General features: G+C 41.7%; 1 protein-coding gene across 4 annotated transcripts in view; it reads left to right on the forward strand.

The window, feature by feature from the left end:
• The window catches only part of LOC135112048 (uncharacterized), a 194,779-nt gene that overhangs the window by 21,941 nt on the left and 156,754 nt on the right, over nucleotides 1-16,084 (forward strand). For all 4 annotated transcript variants that reach the window (XR_010274018.1, XR_010274020.1, XR_010274019.1 and 1 more), the window contains exon 2: nucleotides 8,614-8,758. The gene's annotated coding sequence lies outside the window, so the exon portion shown is untranslated. The remainder of the gene's footprint in view (nucleotides 1-8,613; nucleotides 8,759-16,084) is intronic.

Below are 16,084 nucleotides of genomic sequence, written 5' to 3' on the forward strand. Positions count from 1 at the left end.
TCAAGAGGGGAGGTTTTCAAGATAATATTTTCCTTATAATTATGGATAATCTTTTTGACTACTCTCTGGGGGGACTGGCACCTTTAGTGGGCTTTTTTTTTTCTCTCCCTTTTGTTGCCCCTGCTCACAAATTCCCATCCTACATTGAAAAAAAATCAACATGGAACAAGACGCGTGTGATCATAGTAATAGAACGACTATAGAATCCAGTGGTTTATATAACATTATAATCCTAAATAAACCGACCCAAGAGACCACAAGGGATGCAAAAAGACCCACAAGGGATGCAGGGAAGTTTTATATCTTCAATCACGGCAAAAGGATAAGTTTTGTGTAGTGTTGACGTATGGGCTGCAGCGACTGTCACGTGTAAATTGGCGGGTTCGAGGGGGGCAGCTTAATGGTATGTGGGAGTGCAGATGTAGGGTTGCAAATTACAATGACCAGGCAGACGTTGAAGGGGCTGTGTGGAGTGTCCATCAGAAGCCCCGGCTAAAGAGACAAGATTAACCTCAGCGCAGCGAAAACCTAACGCAGGAAAAAAAAGGAAAAAAAATCAATAGACGAGTTGAATCGAGACTTCAATGGTAACACGTGTCGTGCACAGAGAGAGAGAGAGGAGAGAGAGAGAGAGAGAAGAGATGAGAGAGAGAGAGAGGAGAGAGAGAGAGAATGTGGGGTGACTAGACTCGTTGGGAGTTTTCTGTCGGGGAATGGAATGTTTAGTGATTTACTTATGATCGCAGCTTCGCGTCCTGTCCCCGCCTGTCTATAAATAGTTTGTCCTGCGCCACCACGGAGTTCCCACCACTTTTCATTTCTTTCCACCTTGGAAATTATCCTGCGAATACTGGGTCAACGTTTTCAGCATTTCATTTTATCTCGAATAATCTCAGCCAAGTTCTTGTGAAGTTATTAATGTTGTCATGGGTGTTTCCATAAATGTAAATATAGCTTAGAAAAAAAAAAAACATAGCAAATAGAAAAATACACATAAGAACCGGACTAGGAGATGTTTGAAGAGTAATCTGAATGAGAGCTCTGTGTTTTCATACATGGATCTTGTTCTTTAATCTCATCATCGTAAATGTGAACTTTTGTGACCCTATAATTGAAGCAGTTTACCTCTTTGTGCAGCTTCTCTTGCTTTATATCTGTACTTAAATTATGAATTCTGAAGTCCCTTTTTTGTTATTCTAGATAAATAAGCCACTTCAAATTACCGATAACTGAAGTAATCAATTCGTTTAGTGCACTTTATATTACTTAACACAAATACTTGAGTAAATTATAAGTGAAATGCTACATTATTTTGAGCAAATCTTGTATCACCTCCAGCCAGTAAACATTAACTTGCCAAACATCCACTGGTTGCTCTCCTCACCCTTCCCCTCAATCCCTGCATCCTTCACCAGTAACTTGGAACCAGTAAGTGCTTCTGCTTCACTCACTGCCAGGTATTCATCAAGTCTCCTTTCCCCTCACGTTCACCTGACTTCTATTCACCGCCCATGTACACCTTGACCAGATTCATACGCTTTGATTAACACTCCACACCTGGTTTCCCTACACGTGCCCTCATCACCCTTTACCCTGCTCGTATACCTTGTTTTAACACCTGCCTGCCTGCCCCTGTATTTGTCTTACACCTCCTTCCCTCCCTGCCCTCTCCTGCACCTCTTTCTCTTATTTATAACCTTCCTCCTGCGCACTACCCCGGCCCTCTTTTTACACCTGGCTCCCACCCTTACCTTCCCTCGCCTTCAAATTATTAGACGCGACACCCCGACAATACGTGAAATATGGGAGTAATTGAATACCTATTGGATTGTAGAGCCGAGCAGCGTGCGGGTGATTCAGTGTCCTTGAGAGCCTGTGCCTGCCTCTCTCCACGCTGCCTGCCCGGTATTTGCGTGTTAAATTAAGCTGCTGGAAGGGATCAGCTAAGGCAATGTATTGATAAAGGCAGACAGACGGAGACAAGGGACAGGGAGGGGGAGAGGGAAAGGGAGAGAGAGGGAGAAGGAGAGAGAGAGAGAGAGAGAGGGGGAAAGGAAGAGAGAGAGAGAGAGAGAGAGAGAGAGAGAGAGAGAGAGAGACGAGAGAGAGAGAGAGAGAGAGAGAGAGAGAGAGAGAGTGAGAGAGAGAGAGAGAGACTACTACTACTACTACAATAATAATAATAATGATAATAATAATAATAATAATAATAATATACTACTACAATAATAATGATACTACTACTACTATTACTACTAATACTAATACTAATAATAATAATAATATAATAATTAATAATAAACCACATCTTTTTACTAAAACTTTTTTTGTCGAGAGAGAGAGAGAGAGAAAGAGAGAGAGAGAGAGAGAGAGTAGAGAGAGACGAGAGATGAGAGAGAGAGAATTGCCAGGTACTGCGCAAGCAACAAGTACACAGATCTGTATCATGTTGTCAATCTAGTTAAGCAATCAGTGACAGTCCAGGTGAAATGCGAACTTGATAATTGCGCTACAGTACTGACAGACAGACAGACAGATAGACAGGCAGACAGACAGGCACAGACAGAGAGAGAGAGAGAGAGGAGAGAGAGAGACGAGAGAGAGAGAGAGAGAGAGAGAGAGAGAGAGAGAAGAGAGAGAGAGAGAGAGAGAGAGAAAACTAATAAAACAGAATAAAATAGAACCGTCACCAAAACAAATCACAGAAATACACTTGAAACAGTACCTCCCTCCACCACCACGCCCCCTTAAAAAAAAATCATGAAGACCACTACACTACAAAAAGAATGAAAGACACATAAAAAAAAAAAAAAAAGAGAGAACATCGCCACCATTCCATTGTTCCGAATACTGCAAGGAGTACAAAGTTTTACCTCGAGGCCCTCTAGAAACAGCAGATGGGGCAAGGTTTTCTGAGTCAGGTGGTTGGTCCTCGCGACACTGTGGGTGCTTGAAAGACTCGAAAGGAAGACCCAGTGAGCGCACTACATAATACACTTGTGATGGGTTTGATAAGTCCACGGAGGCTATGAGTGTGAGTGGTAAGCACTTGTCGCAGAGGTCAAGTGTACGAGTGAGAAATGAGTGGGGTGAGTGGGACGAAGAGGAGTAGGAGGAAGAGGGGGAGAAGCTGGTAGGGAGCGAGGAGATAGAGTACAATATGTGGAACTGGAGAAGGAAAGGCGAAAGTGCGGAGACTACGAGGAGTGAGAGGAGAAAGAGACGAGCAGGAGGACTGAGAGTTTGAGTACAAAGAAAGTGGAGCAGCAGGAGGGAGCGAAATAGAACAAGAGGAAGGAATAAAGTCAGGAAGGAAGGAATCTCGAGGGAAAAGAAGAATGGGAGGAATCAAAGAGAGTAGTAGTAGTAGTAGTAGTAGTTGTAGTATTGCAGAACGATAATGTAAACTTAACCTTGAGGAAATAGTTACAGAACAATGATGAAAAATAACAACAGAATTCTCCTCCCTTGCTTAAATTCGTATCGTGTGAATGAAACGAACGACTTGCTTCACGAAACTGTTCATAATTCTATAGAAAATGGATCCTGCGCTTACAGAAGGGAGATAAACACGTCCTAAATGGAAACCAGCACAGGGGGAAGGAACTGATCTCTGAATACATAGAAAGAAAAAAAGAATTACTAACATGAGGCAAATAAAGGCGAAAGGAAGGGAAGTGGAGAAGGTAATACGAATAGAAAGGGAGTGATGAAAGCAAAATACATGCGAGAGAGTCAAAGGAAGATATGTAAAGGAGAGAGAGAGAGAGAGAGAGAGAGAGAGAGAGAGAGAGAGAGAGAGAGAGAGAGAGAGAGAGAGAGAGAGAGAGAGAGAGAGAGAGAGAGAGAGAGAGAGAGATTGTTAGGGTCCGGTGAGTATCACTAAGAGAGAATAGGGGAGAGTGACACGACTAAGAGACATAGAAGAAAGAGGGGAAGAGGACGAGCACAAAAGGAAGAGGAGGAATAGCAGCTCAACTTCTCGCTCTTAACATCAACATTGTCACTAATAACGAAGCTTCCCCTTTGGTGTGCGAACAGAAAACGTGGAAAGTTTTCAGAATAACACTTTACAGGCATCTTTGAAGTTTCAGTATGACAAACACTTACTCGTAAATTCATATTGAGTTAATTGTTTTAGTGTTATGAGATAAGCACGAGCTAGGATTGATTTAGAGAAATACTAAATATAATTTCTTATTACTAGAGCTTCAATGGTAGTAAGAGAATGAACTTTATTTCTTTTGGCGTATTTTGTTCCATGTTGTGCTCAGTGTTGCTAAGTTTGTGTTATTAAATATGCACGAGTTTGGAACTGATTTAGGGAAATACTGAATATAATTATTATTACTGGAGTTTCATACTCGTAAGAGAATAAACTTATTTTCTACGGGTACTTTGTTGTGTTTAAGTTTTGCCAAGTTGCTAAGATTCACTAGAGTTAATCTAAGTAAAATGTTGAATAAAATGCTACTTGTGGTGAAGCTGATGATGCAAAGGTACGTCCTCTTTCTCCCACGGTGTTTTTCGTTCTTCCTCTATTTATTTATTTATTTATTTATTTTTATTTTTTTTGTGGCGTCAAAATTGATCTTAATAATATTACTTTTTTTCTCTTTCGTCGTCTTCGTCTTCTTTGTTTTCGTTTTTGCCTTCTCCCACTCTTCTTCCCTTCCTCCCTCACCCCTCCCTCCCTCCTCAGATATACTTACCATATTCTCGCTAATAGATAATATACGAGTATAATAATAAATAATAATAATAATAAATAATATACAGAGAGAAATATTAAATGAGAGAGAGAGAGAGAGAGAGAGAGAGAGAGAGAGAGAGAGAGAGAGAGAGAGAGAGAGAGAGAGAGAGAATATCTTAGCCAACTGAAACAAAGCAAATGCAAGGAAGATGTAAGTGATGGAAAATTTCACAAGATAGGACGAGATGAAATCTGCGGGAGTGGCTGAGCAGATAAGTGGGAGACGTTGCGTGGGTGTTCTGGGAGCGCGGCCGTTGCTCTGTCTACTGGAGGAAGAGATGGAGAATGACACGTAGGACTGAAGGGAAGATAAAGTTACATAGGGCATTTAGAAGAGAGGGGAAAAGATACGTCAGCAGAAGGGAAGAATAAAGTTACATAAGGTAGTTAGAAGGGAGGACGAAAGATTCATATGATAGTTTGAAGAGAGGAAGAAAGTATGTAGAAGTGAGAAGGGGAAATGAAAGATACTTAAGATAGAAGAGTAGAGGAAAGAAACGTGAGGTAGAAGGGGACGAGAAGAGGAAGAATACGTAAATTGGAAGGGAAAGGATGCACAAAGAACTTGGGAGATGAGGGATACGGAAGGTAGGTAGAATGGAAGGCTGCAGGAGATAGAAGGGAAAAAGGAAACATACGAAAGCAGAAGGGAAAAGAAAAGATATGTAAGGTAGTTTTAAAAGAGGAAAGTTACGCAAGATATAAAAGGAAAGAATACGAAAGGTAGTTGGAAGAGTAGAGGAAGGTTATATAAGCGCATGAATAAAGATACGTAAGGTACACCGGAGTTGTGATATTGACCACCACAGGACAGCCAAGCAGGACGCAGCAGTCATGTTATGTTATTGCAACGCTCGAGTTTTTTTTTTTTTTTTTTTTTCGAACTTGCTCAGGTTTACGTATTACTAAGTTTTAATCATATTTACTAACCATAATATTGTTCCGTTTTCTCTCTTGTATTTTGCTCACCTTAACTTTTTGCTCATTATGAACAATTTTGACTCGGTATTTAGTTTTGTTAGTTTCCTCTCACTTACACTTTCCTTACCTCAACTCTTAACTTTTCTCTTGATCTTAGTGTTAATTTGTAATCGTTGTTGCTTATTTGTTATTGACTTTTATTCACTTTCCATAATGTTCTTTACTTTTCTCACTTTTATTGACCCATCCTTGCTTTTTTTTTATTTATTTTACTAACTACTCATTTTCTAATAATGTTTACTGTTTAACTCATTTGTTGCAATTGAGTTTGTAAAAAAAAAATGTATATTATATAGTTCACTGAGTGTGTGTGTGTGTGTGTGTGTGTGTGAACGAGCATGCACTATTTACTATGATCTGTCGCTCGGCCGGTAATTTCAGTGCATCAAATCCATTCACTCAAACAGTACCAATAAGTGTATTTGGAAAGCAATGTGTTTGCACGGCCAGAATCAAATAAACGGCGGCTCTGTTTTGTGTGTTGTGTTGGCCTCTGTGACCAGCGCGCTCCTCCCTTGTTGATTTTGTGGGTAATGTTGAATATTTTGTTACTCGGATATCAAAGGCAAGTTTACCTATTGTTGTGTATGAGCCGAAGGATTAAGGGGAGCACTTGTGTGAAGGGGAAATATAGCGCTACACGTCTATGATATTTAAGCGGGTTTAAGTGGAAGGAATAAGCGTCTCTCAGTCAGGGAGAGAGAGAGAGAGAGAGAGAGAGAGAGAGAGAGAGAGAGAGAGAGAGAGAGAGAGAGAGAGAGAGAGAGAGAGAGAGGAATGTTAATATTCGTTTATGCATGTGCAATCGTACGGAGAAGTATCCTTACTATTTAACTCAAAGGACGAAGAAATGTGGTTAATATTGTTTGAGCGTGGGATGCATTAGTTGCTCAAAGGCTCGAATCATAGTTTGATACACAGCACACCCACCGTGGCGTTTCGGAGCGCCAGGCTTGCCAACTGTTCCGAAACTGCTCGAATCGCTAAGAACTTTTTGAAATTTATCGCTCATGAGAGTGAGGATAATTTTCTGTATTACTGTGCATGTATTATGCTTTAAGTGTGTGTGTGTGTGTGTGTGTGTGTGTGTGTGTGTGTAGTAGTAGTAGTAGCAGCAGTAGTGGTGGTGGTAGTGACGGTTGTGTAATAGCAGTAGTAATTGTAGTAGTAATGGAAGTGATAATAATAGTAGCAGTAGCAGCAGCAGCAACAGGAGGAGGAGGAACAACAGTAGTGCGTAATAGCAATAGTAGCAGCTATGTGAAGGAATGACACACGGCGTCACAGTATCGCTCAGCGTCCCTGGGCGTGTTGCCTCCGGTGTCTGTTGAACTACTCAGAAATTATTTATATGATTCAAAACGCCGCGTCCTGTTCGTGGATGAGTGTGGGTCTGGGTCTGGTCTGGTGTAGGTCTTGTCTGGATCTGGTCCGGTGTGTCTCATCTGGTGTCTCGTCTGGGTCTGGTCCGGTGTGTGTCTCGTCTGGGTCTGGTCCGGTGTGTGTCTCGTCTGGGTCTGGTCCGGTGTGTGTCTCGTCTGGGTCTGGTCCGGTGTGTGTCTCGTCTGGGTCTGGTCCGGTGTGTGTCTCGTCTGGGTCTGGTCTGGTGTGTGTCGTCTGGGTCTGGTCTGGTGTGTGTCTCGTCTGGGTCTGGTCTGGTGTATCTCGTCTGCATCTGGTCCGGTGTGTGTGTCGTCTGGGTCTGGTCCGGTGTGTGTTTCGTCTGGGTCTGGTCTGGTGTGTCTCGTCTGGGTCTGGTCTGGTGTGTGTCGTCTGAGTCTCGCCGCTCCTCGTGAAGCTTCCATCCCTGTGCGCTTTTTCTTTCTTTTTCACTTGTTTTTATTTTTATGAAGATTTCCAGTTTCTCTTCACAGCCACATATTTTGAGAAATCTAATATTAATAACATAAAAACTTTTAGTTGAGAAAAAGTGAAAAATTTTTAATCTCAAAATCTCTATCTGATAATAGGGATATGTTCCTTAAAAAAAAAAAAAACCGTTGTATATTTGTAAAATATTCTTTTGAATTCCTAGGAATGGTGTGTAGATAATAAATACGAGCATATTTAACTTTGAAGAGAAATTAAGGCACTAAAAAGGACACTTTATCGATTGATATATACTTTTTATATCAATAATCTTGTGCTACTTTTCATAACTTAATCATATGTAATCTTTGAGGGAATCACAATTAAAGAAAAAATTACAGGCCCTGAACTTAAAGAAATGTTTTGAATGCACAGGTCTATGAAAAAATAAATAAATAAATAATATACATTTTTTTTCAGTGTCTCGGTTCCAGAAAAAAACAATTTCCAAAACTGACATTTAGAGGAAACTGCGCAGAAAACAAGAATTCTTTGGAAGTGTAACATTTTTTTGACCCACAGTTTTTTCTAGGAGTGAGATTATTTAGACACAGGGATTTTCTCTTACCGGGGGAAAACTAACGCAACACTCACACTGGGCTACGTTCCTTTCTCCCACAAAGACCCGTGGTATTGATAGTTATTCTGCGTGTGTATTTCCCTTTAATGCATCAAAGTGTGGCGAGGGAGGGGTTGTGGGGTGTGGGCGCCATACTTGTTAATGGACTGAGTGTGGTGCTCGTGTTGTGCAAGGAATTACAAGACTTCCATCAGTATTAAGATAATCTCTCCTGCCTCTCTTGTCCTCCTTCATCCTATTCTTCTCGTATAACTTAGTTCATCCTGTGCTTATTTTGCCCCCTTAGCTCCCCTTAACTCCCTCGTACACGTTGTTCCCGTAGTACCCGGACGTGTAATGGTCCCTTATCCCTTAATGGAGCCCTAATCCTCCTGTTTTCCTGCCCTCCCTACAAAGGATGAACGTTTTTCTTATCATTTATCATACCCAGCTGAACACGCAGAGAGCCTCGTCAGCCTCGTCATTCTCCAAAGCCTTCGCTCCTCCCGTGCTTCCCGTCAAGGTGAATAGCATATGTACGCTTTGCCTGACTTAGCCTGGGAGCAAACGAGGCCTGCCAGCTGCCCAAACTTAAGGTAGGAAGGACCAACTCATTTTCCTTCTTTCGTTGCTGTGTGTGTGTGTGTGTGTGTGTGTGATGTTTATTGATGTTTATTGATGTTCAGCATGACGCGTATAGAAATTTGCCATATAAGTATTGAACTACTGTGTGTGTGTGTGTGTGTGTGTGTGTGTGTGTGTGTGTGTGTGTGTGTGTGTGTTTCTTTGTTTGTTAAGTAATGGAGGGAAGGAGATGGTGAATGGATGAACTGGAGGACCTTTTCATTTTCATTTCTCTCTCTCTCTCTCTCTCTCTCTCTCTCTCTCTCTCTCTCTCTCTCTCTCTCTCTCTCTCTCTCTCTCTCTCTCTCTCTCTCTCTCTCTCTCTCTCTCTAGCACTGAAAATGTTATAGAAAACGTAAGACCTGGCGGTTAGTAATAGTTAATGATTGTGGTGAGTGATTACTTCGGTGTTTGGGGCTTACTACACACACACACACACACACACACACACACACACACACACACACACACACACACACACACACACACACACACACACACACACACAGCATTACAACAAATTTTTTCCGGACATCCGAGTGAAAGATTGATAGAGAGAGAGAGAGAGAGAGAGAGAGAGAGAGAGAGAGAGAGAGAGAGAGAGAGAGAGAGAGAGAGAGAGAGGGTCTTCACATTCAGTTTAATTCCAGGGTGAGAGGGAGCAGGATGTATAATTTTGAGAATGATTACAGCTCCGTTCACTCGTTGTTAATTAGTTATCTCAACAACAACAACAACAACAACAACAACAACAACAACAACAGTAACGTGAGTGACTGAGTGAGCGAGTGAGTGAGTGTTTATGTAAGTGCAAAATGATACAGACCGAATCTCCTCGTGAATTTTAAATGATACTTATTTTTTTTTCTGGTTTTATTACTAATATTGCATTATTGATGTACTTTTCATACATTTTTTATACGTGCTTCGAAAATGATGATATATTTTTTAGCGTCTGCATTGAGTGTTATATTTGAATTATTCGTATTATTTGAATTATTACTATTTGCTGAGAGAGAGAGAGAGAGAGAGAGAGAGAGAGAGAGAGAGAGAGAGAGAGAGAGAGAGAGAGAGAGAGAGAGAGAGATTTAGACATTTTTATCTCCTACACCTCTCTCTCTCTCTCTCTCTCTCTCTCTCTCTCTCTCTCTCTCTCTCTCTCTCTCTCTCTCTCTCTCTCTCTCAAAGTTGACGATATACATATAATTTTCCGCTTGAAATCAGCTTAATAATTCATTCCTCGTCCGGGAGTTACGCTTGACAAACTAGCTTTTAGTTGTCAAGCTTTTTTCCTAATGGTGTGTTGAATTTAACCCTTATTTACTTATTAATTCATCCGACTGTCTATCTATTTGTAAGTCTACCTGTCTGTCTATCTACATACTGTTTGTTGGTATTATCTAAGCTTTTCCCTTTATTCTCTCTCTCTCTCTCTCTCTCTCTCTCTCTCTCTCTCTCTCTCTCTCTCTCTCTCTCTCTCTCTCTCTCTCTCTCATCGTCCTTTCTTCCTCCTTTACTCACTTTTCACTCTCAACCCTTCCCTCATTCCCTTATTCACTGTACCTTTCTCATATTTCACCCTCTCTCTCTCTCTCTCTCTCTCTCTCTCTCTCTCTCTCTCTCTCTCTCTCTCTCTCTCTCTCTCTCTCTCTCTCTCTCTCTCTCTCTCTCTCTCTCTCTCGCTCTCGCTCTCTGGTGATGACGCCTGTGGGTTGTGTGGCTTTAATAATGACTGTTTATGCCTGTTGTGTTCTTTCCCTTGCTGGTCCTTCCGTATGTACCCTTCGTTAATAGTCTGTGTACCTGTGTGCCTGGCCAAGTCTGTCTGCATACAAGTCTATTAGCTCATGCACCTACGTTGTACTTGGAACATCTATTGTCAGGAGATCTTGTTCGTTTACTTCACTACAATTGCCTGAAACTCTATGAAAAAAACTCTTGGTGTGTGTAGTATACGTGTGTAGTCTAGCTATTTAGTTTATTTGAGTACTAGATAATGAGGTGTTTTTCCTTGTATACTTACTGTGGCGCCTTGTCTGTGTCACCCTATGTGGGATGGGGATGATAGGTGGAAAGTGTAGATGGCTTCTCCCACTTCCCGTAATCTTCTTATATTCTAATGTACTTATGATTCCTAGCCTGGTATATAGATGAGTATAGACAAAATGCAACACTTGAAATGCATCGTGTAGGTAAAATGACTTAATATGGGTAATCAAATGAGTGGTGCAACAAAGCAATATTGCAGTGAAGATAAAACGCAATCAGCTAGGGGAGGATGAGCAGGAGGTGAGGGAATAACGTCTTGAGTGAGAGGAGAGGGAGGGGAAGGAATCTGACTGACTCGGGGGAAGAAATAAACTGACTGACTTGAGGAGGAGGAGCAGAAGGAAAGAGGAGGAGGAGTAATCTAACTGAATGCAGAGGAGGAGCAGAAGTAAACTGACTTGAGTAGAAGGAGAAGGAAGAGAAGTAATAGCTAACTGACTTGGGTGGGAGGAAGAAGAATAGGAAGAGGAGGAGGAGGAGTAATGTAGCTAACTTTAAGATTGGAGGAAGTGGAGGAGGAAGAGGATAAAGAGATAATACTCTTAAGTTACTTGCATAGGAAATGTGGAACTGTAGCGATATACGTAGAGAGCAATGCATACATAACAAAGATATACAGTAACTGAACGTTGTGTGAAGGTGTAAGAGTAGAGACGATGGAAAGCGCGCACATTCATTCAAAACAATTACTTACACTGTCTTTTGAAATGGCTAGATTGATTGTTATTGCACTTACACTGGCTGGCGGCGGTGGCTTGCTGCAGTGAGTGACAGTCGGATTGGATAAAAAGCAGTGGGGAGCTGGTTCTGCAGTGCTTGGCTGTAATCGGCTTAGCGTTGTTTCCTGACGTCGCATTGTTTCTGGCTTGACGGACTTGAGAAATTGATGTTGGCATATTTATTAAAGATCTTCAGTACCTGCTAGTTGGCTCCACGTAGACCAGGCAACGTGTATTCTGAAACTCACAGGGAGGGGAAGGTATAAGGATTCTGACTCACTTCCTCTGACAGATAACTCGCATTGACAGACTCATGAAAAACAAGTAAACTGTTCTTATGTCCAAATTTATATTTTCCTTACTTTTCAGTTTTTCTCCTTCATGCTTTTCTCCATCATCTCTCCTTACATGCTAATCTACTCTCTTCTTTCCTCCCTTCCTTCCCTCCACCTATCTTTCTCTCTCCCCTCCATCCCTCTTTGCTTGCTCCCTCGTTCTTCCTCTTCTTCCCTGTCCTCTTCCCTCCGTCTCGCCCCCCCCATCATATCCTCCCTCCTTCCTCTCTTGTTCTTCCTCCCCTTCCCCTTCCTCCCTCATTCCTACCCTGTTACTTAGTCTTCTCCCTTCCCTCCCTCCCCCTCCTTCCTTTCCCAGCCTCACGTCCATTAGTTCAATACCTTCGCGGAAATATATTATTCAGTGCCTCACTAGGACGAGCCTCAGCCGCCGCCGCCCTGCATGTGAAGCCTGCCGGAAAAATGGGCTTCACTTACTCTTATTTGTTTTTGGTCCTCGTGTAATATGAATATGTATATAACTATTTTTTTTCCTTCGTGCGTAAAAGAAGTTTTTAATATACATTGTTTTTTTTTTCGCTTTAAGATCCCGATATTTTATTTTATTTTATTTTGTTTTAATATCTTCAGAATTTTGTTGTTGGTGGTTATCATTCTTATTATTAGTAGTATTATTGTTATTTTATTATTATTATTATTATTATTATTATTATTATTATTATTATTATTATTATTATTATTATTATATATTATTATTAAGGGATGTTAGCTTAAAAAATAAAATAACACCAGTTTTTCACTTAATCCCACGAAATTGTATGAAATGTGTGTGTGTGTGTGTGTGTGTGTGTGTGTGTGTGTGTCCTTTTCATCCTCTTCGCGGATTGAGATTACCAAAGGATAAATGAAACGAGAGAGAGAGAGAGAGAGAGAGAGAGAGAGAGAGAGAGAGAGAGAGAGAGAGAGAGAGAGAGAGAGAGAGAGAGGACTGCTCCTGGAAAATCTTGCCAGTAAATTACAATATGAAATGAAACTCAGATTACAACACTTTCTAAATAAACCTTAAGTAAAATAATGCAGCGTCCCCTCCCCTCGCCCCCCCTCTCTCTCTCTCTCTCTCTCTCTCTCTCTCTCTCTCTCTCTCTCTCTGCACTTCAGTCTCGCCTTGCCTCACTTCACAAACTTAATCTCCCTCAAGGTTTGCGCCTTTCTACTGTTGCTGAGTTATGAGTGCTGGTCTTCAATTCACTGAGGCCCAATAGAGCATTTCCATTATTAAATATTTCATCTTAATCTCTTCTCTCACTCCTCCTTCCTGCTTCTCTTTTCTTTCACTCCTTCCTCTTCCTCTCTTCTTTAACTTCTTTCTGTATGCTGTCTTTATTTTTTCGTCTGTTTTTGTTTCTCACACTTATCTCCTCTCTGTCTCCTGTCTGTCCTGTCTTTTCTCCCGTGCCTACTTGTATTTTTTTCCCCCAGCAATGAGTATTATCTATCTTTCCTCCTCTCTGTTCCTTCATTACGTTCTTTCTTTTGTCACTGTCTCCTTTACGTGTGTCCATCTTCGTCTGTCACACTTCATCATCATTTCTCCTTCGTGCGGTGGTTTGCTCCAGTCAGTCAGTAATGTAATACGTCAGGAAAGCGAGGACAGCATCTCACTTGTAACACATTCATCGTGGCAGTCACACCCTGTCACCCAAACAAAGTAGCACATTCACCCTCACCCTAATAACACGCTCGCAAGGCTCCAATTTCACCATCTCAGTGGCGTAACATCCTTATCTCCTGTACGTCCTTGTCAGCCATTAGGAACACACCCTCGCCCTCTTTGCCTAATGCTCTTAATACTGTCATCTTTACCATACCTTGAAATATTACACCCCAGGATATATATAGGACACTGTAATGCAATAACTCGTTCTGCAAATATTATGTTTTACAAGTGACACCAACAATGAGGCACTCCAAGTCTGGCATCCTAGAAATAACGTACTTGACACACTAACACCTTACTATTCTAATACTCTCACACCTACCACACCTTCCATTTTACCTTCCAATTTATGTACGACGTTTTACCTCAGGCATAATTCTCGTTTCACAGCTTTCCAATATTCAAAGTTTTATTTCTCTTTATTTTCAGCCAAGTTGGTTATGTGTCAGTTTAAATAAAATGTTTATTATTATTATTATTATTATTATTATTATTATTATTATTATTATTATTATTATTATTATTATTATTATTATTATTATTGCATTCTAAAAACACGCATTCTGTCCCATAACACACCTTGAAAGCCACACTCTCAAGTCAATATTACCTTAACCACACCCTAAACACACTACACTCCATCCTCACCACATACTAAAACACCATAAAACTGACCCTAAAGACACTCTTACCCTCACCATACCCTAAACACGCACCCTTGGCACACACTCACCCTCACCACACCCTGAAGCGCACCCTAGCCCCAACCCACGCATACTTTAGTAAATCAACACACTCACCCTGAAGGAGAGTCTCGAGAAGTAGATAATTTTTGCCACACCTGACTAACGTTCCCTCCTTACCTGAGTTTCCGGCCGCGTGACCTGTCTGAGGGAGGCGCTGCAGGGGGTCGTGGTGATGGTGGTGGTGGTGGTGGTGGTGTGGTGAGCCCTCCTTCCCTCCCGTGCCACAGGGAGACGAATGGCCTCATTTCACTCCGCCTCACCTTACTTGAGCTCTTCTTACCTTACTTTATCTTTCCGCTGGCTCCTCTCACCTCTCCATTTTGTGTCCTCTCTTGTATCTTGTTTCTTATCGCCTTTCCTGTTTTCGTCTTTCTTCTCTTATTGTAGCGTAATTTATCGTCCCTTCTCCCTCTCCTCTCACTTCTCTATTTTCCGTCCTCTCCTGTGTCTTCTTTCTTCCCTCGTCTCGTATCTTCCTGCTTCTCCTCGCCTGTTGTGCTTTCTCTCTCGTCGTTCCGTTCTCTTTCTCGTCTTATTAGCTTAGTTTTATCTCTGATTTCACCTCTCCTCCCTATTCTCTCGTCTTTTATCTATCTCCTGTCTCGTCTTCTTTCGTTTGTTTCCCTCTGTCTTAATCTGTATCGTCTTTCCTCTCGCCTCTGTTATTACTTCCCTTACATTATTTCTTTCCTGTGGTTTTCTGTTCTCTTTTCCTTCATTTCTTTCTTGTCATCTCGTTCTTTCCTTTCCTTGCCTAACCTTCCTTACTTTTTATATCCTGTTCTGGATTTTCCCTCTTCTTTTTCTCCTGTCCATGTTTCCCTCTGCTTTTCTCTCCTCTTCTTCCTCTTTCCTCTCCTCTCCTCTCTCCTCTTCTCTCTTCTCTATCAGCACATTCCCTCGTTTTAAACCAGCAGGGCCTCTGGTATCTGTTCTTCCTATGTAATCCCATGTAATCCTCTCCTCTGCTGGCCTGCTCTCGCCTTCCCTTCTCGCCCTCTTTCCTCCCCTCCTCTCCTCTGCCCCCATCCCCTCCTTTCCTCTTCTCTTCCTGCCTCAAGAACACTTACTTTTTTCCCCTGTAAGCAGTGTGTGTGTGTGTGTGTGTGTGTGTGTGTGTGTGTGTGTGTGTGTGTGTGTGTGTGTGTGAGTGTGCGTGTGTGTGTGTGTGTGCACGAATCAGGTCGCGAGGGAGGATGAGCTGAGCTAAGCTAAAGCTGCAAGAAAATCAGGTTCAGGTGCTCGTGATCGGCCCAATTACCTGAGGGGCACGTGGGATGCGTCTTACCTGGCCGCCGCCAAATACTACCCAGCTGCTCAAGGCATTTACCGTTTCCATTTGCGTCTTCCTCCTTACGTCTACGCTTCCCATGTAGGATTTAAATTCACCTTTGCCATTTAGCGTTTAAGAGTCCCATAGGATATTAAAGTTTATCTCTACGATTTACATTTTTGGTTTCATGATTCCCACAGGAGACGAATTTACCGTTGCTTCTTGCCGTTTTGCATTTACAATTCCCATTTACCACTTGAGTTTACTAGTGTGATTTACCGTTCCACATTTACGATTCCCATAGGAGGCAATTTTACCGCTGTTTTTTTTTTTCCAATTTTGCGTTTACAGCTCCCATGTGCGAATTAAATTTACGAGTACAAGTAACCATTTTGCGTTAACGATTCCCATGTGAGACTCGTATTTACCGCCTTCTGTCTACGTGCAGTGATTTACAACCTGCATTAACACTGGTATATATACAATTCCCATTATCAC

Source organism: Scylla paramamosain, chromosome 23 (assembly GCF_035594125.1).
Source record: "Scylla paramamosain isolate STU-SP2022 chromosome 23, ASM3559412v1, whole genome shotgun sequence".
Classification (NCBI taxonomy): Eukaryota; Metazoa; Arthropoda; class Malacostraca; order Decapoda; family Portunidae; genus Scylla; species Scylla paramamosain.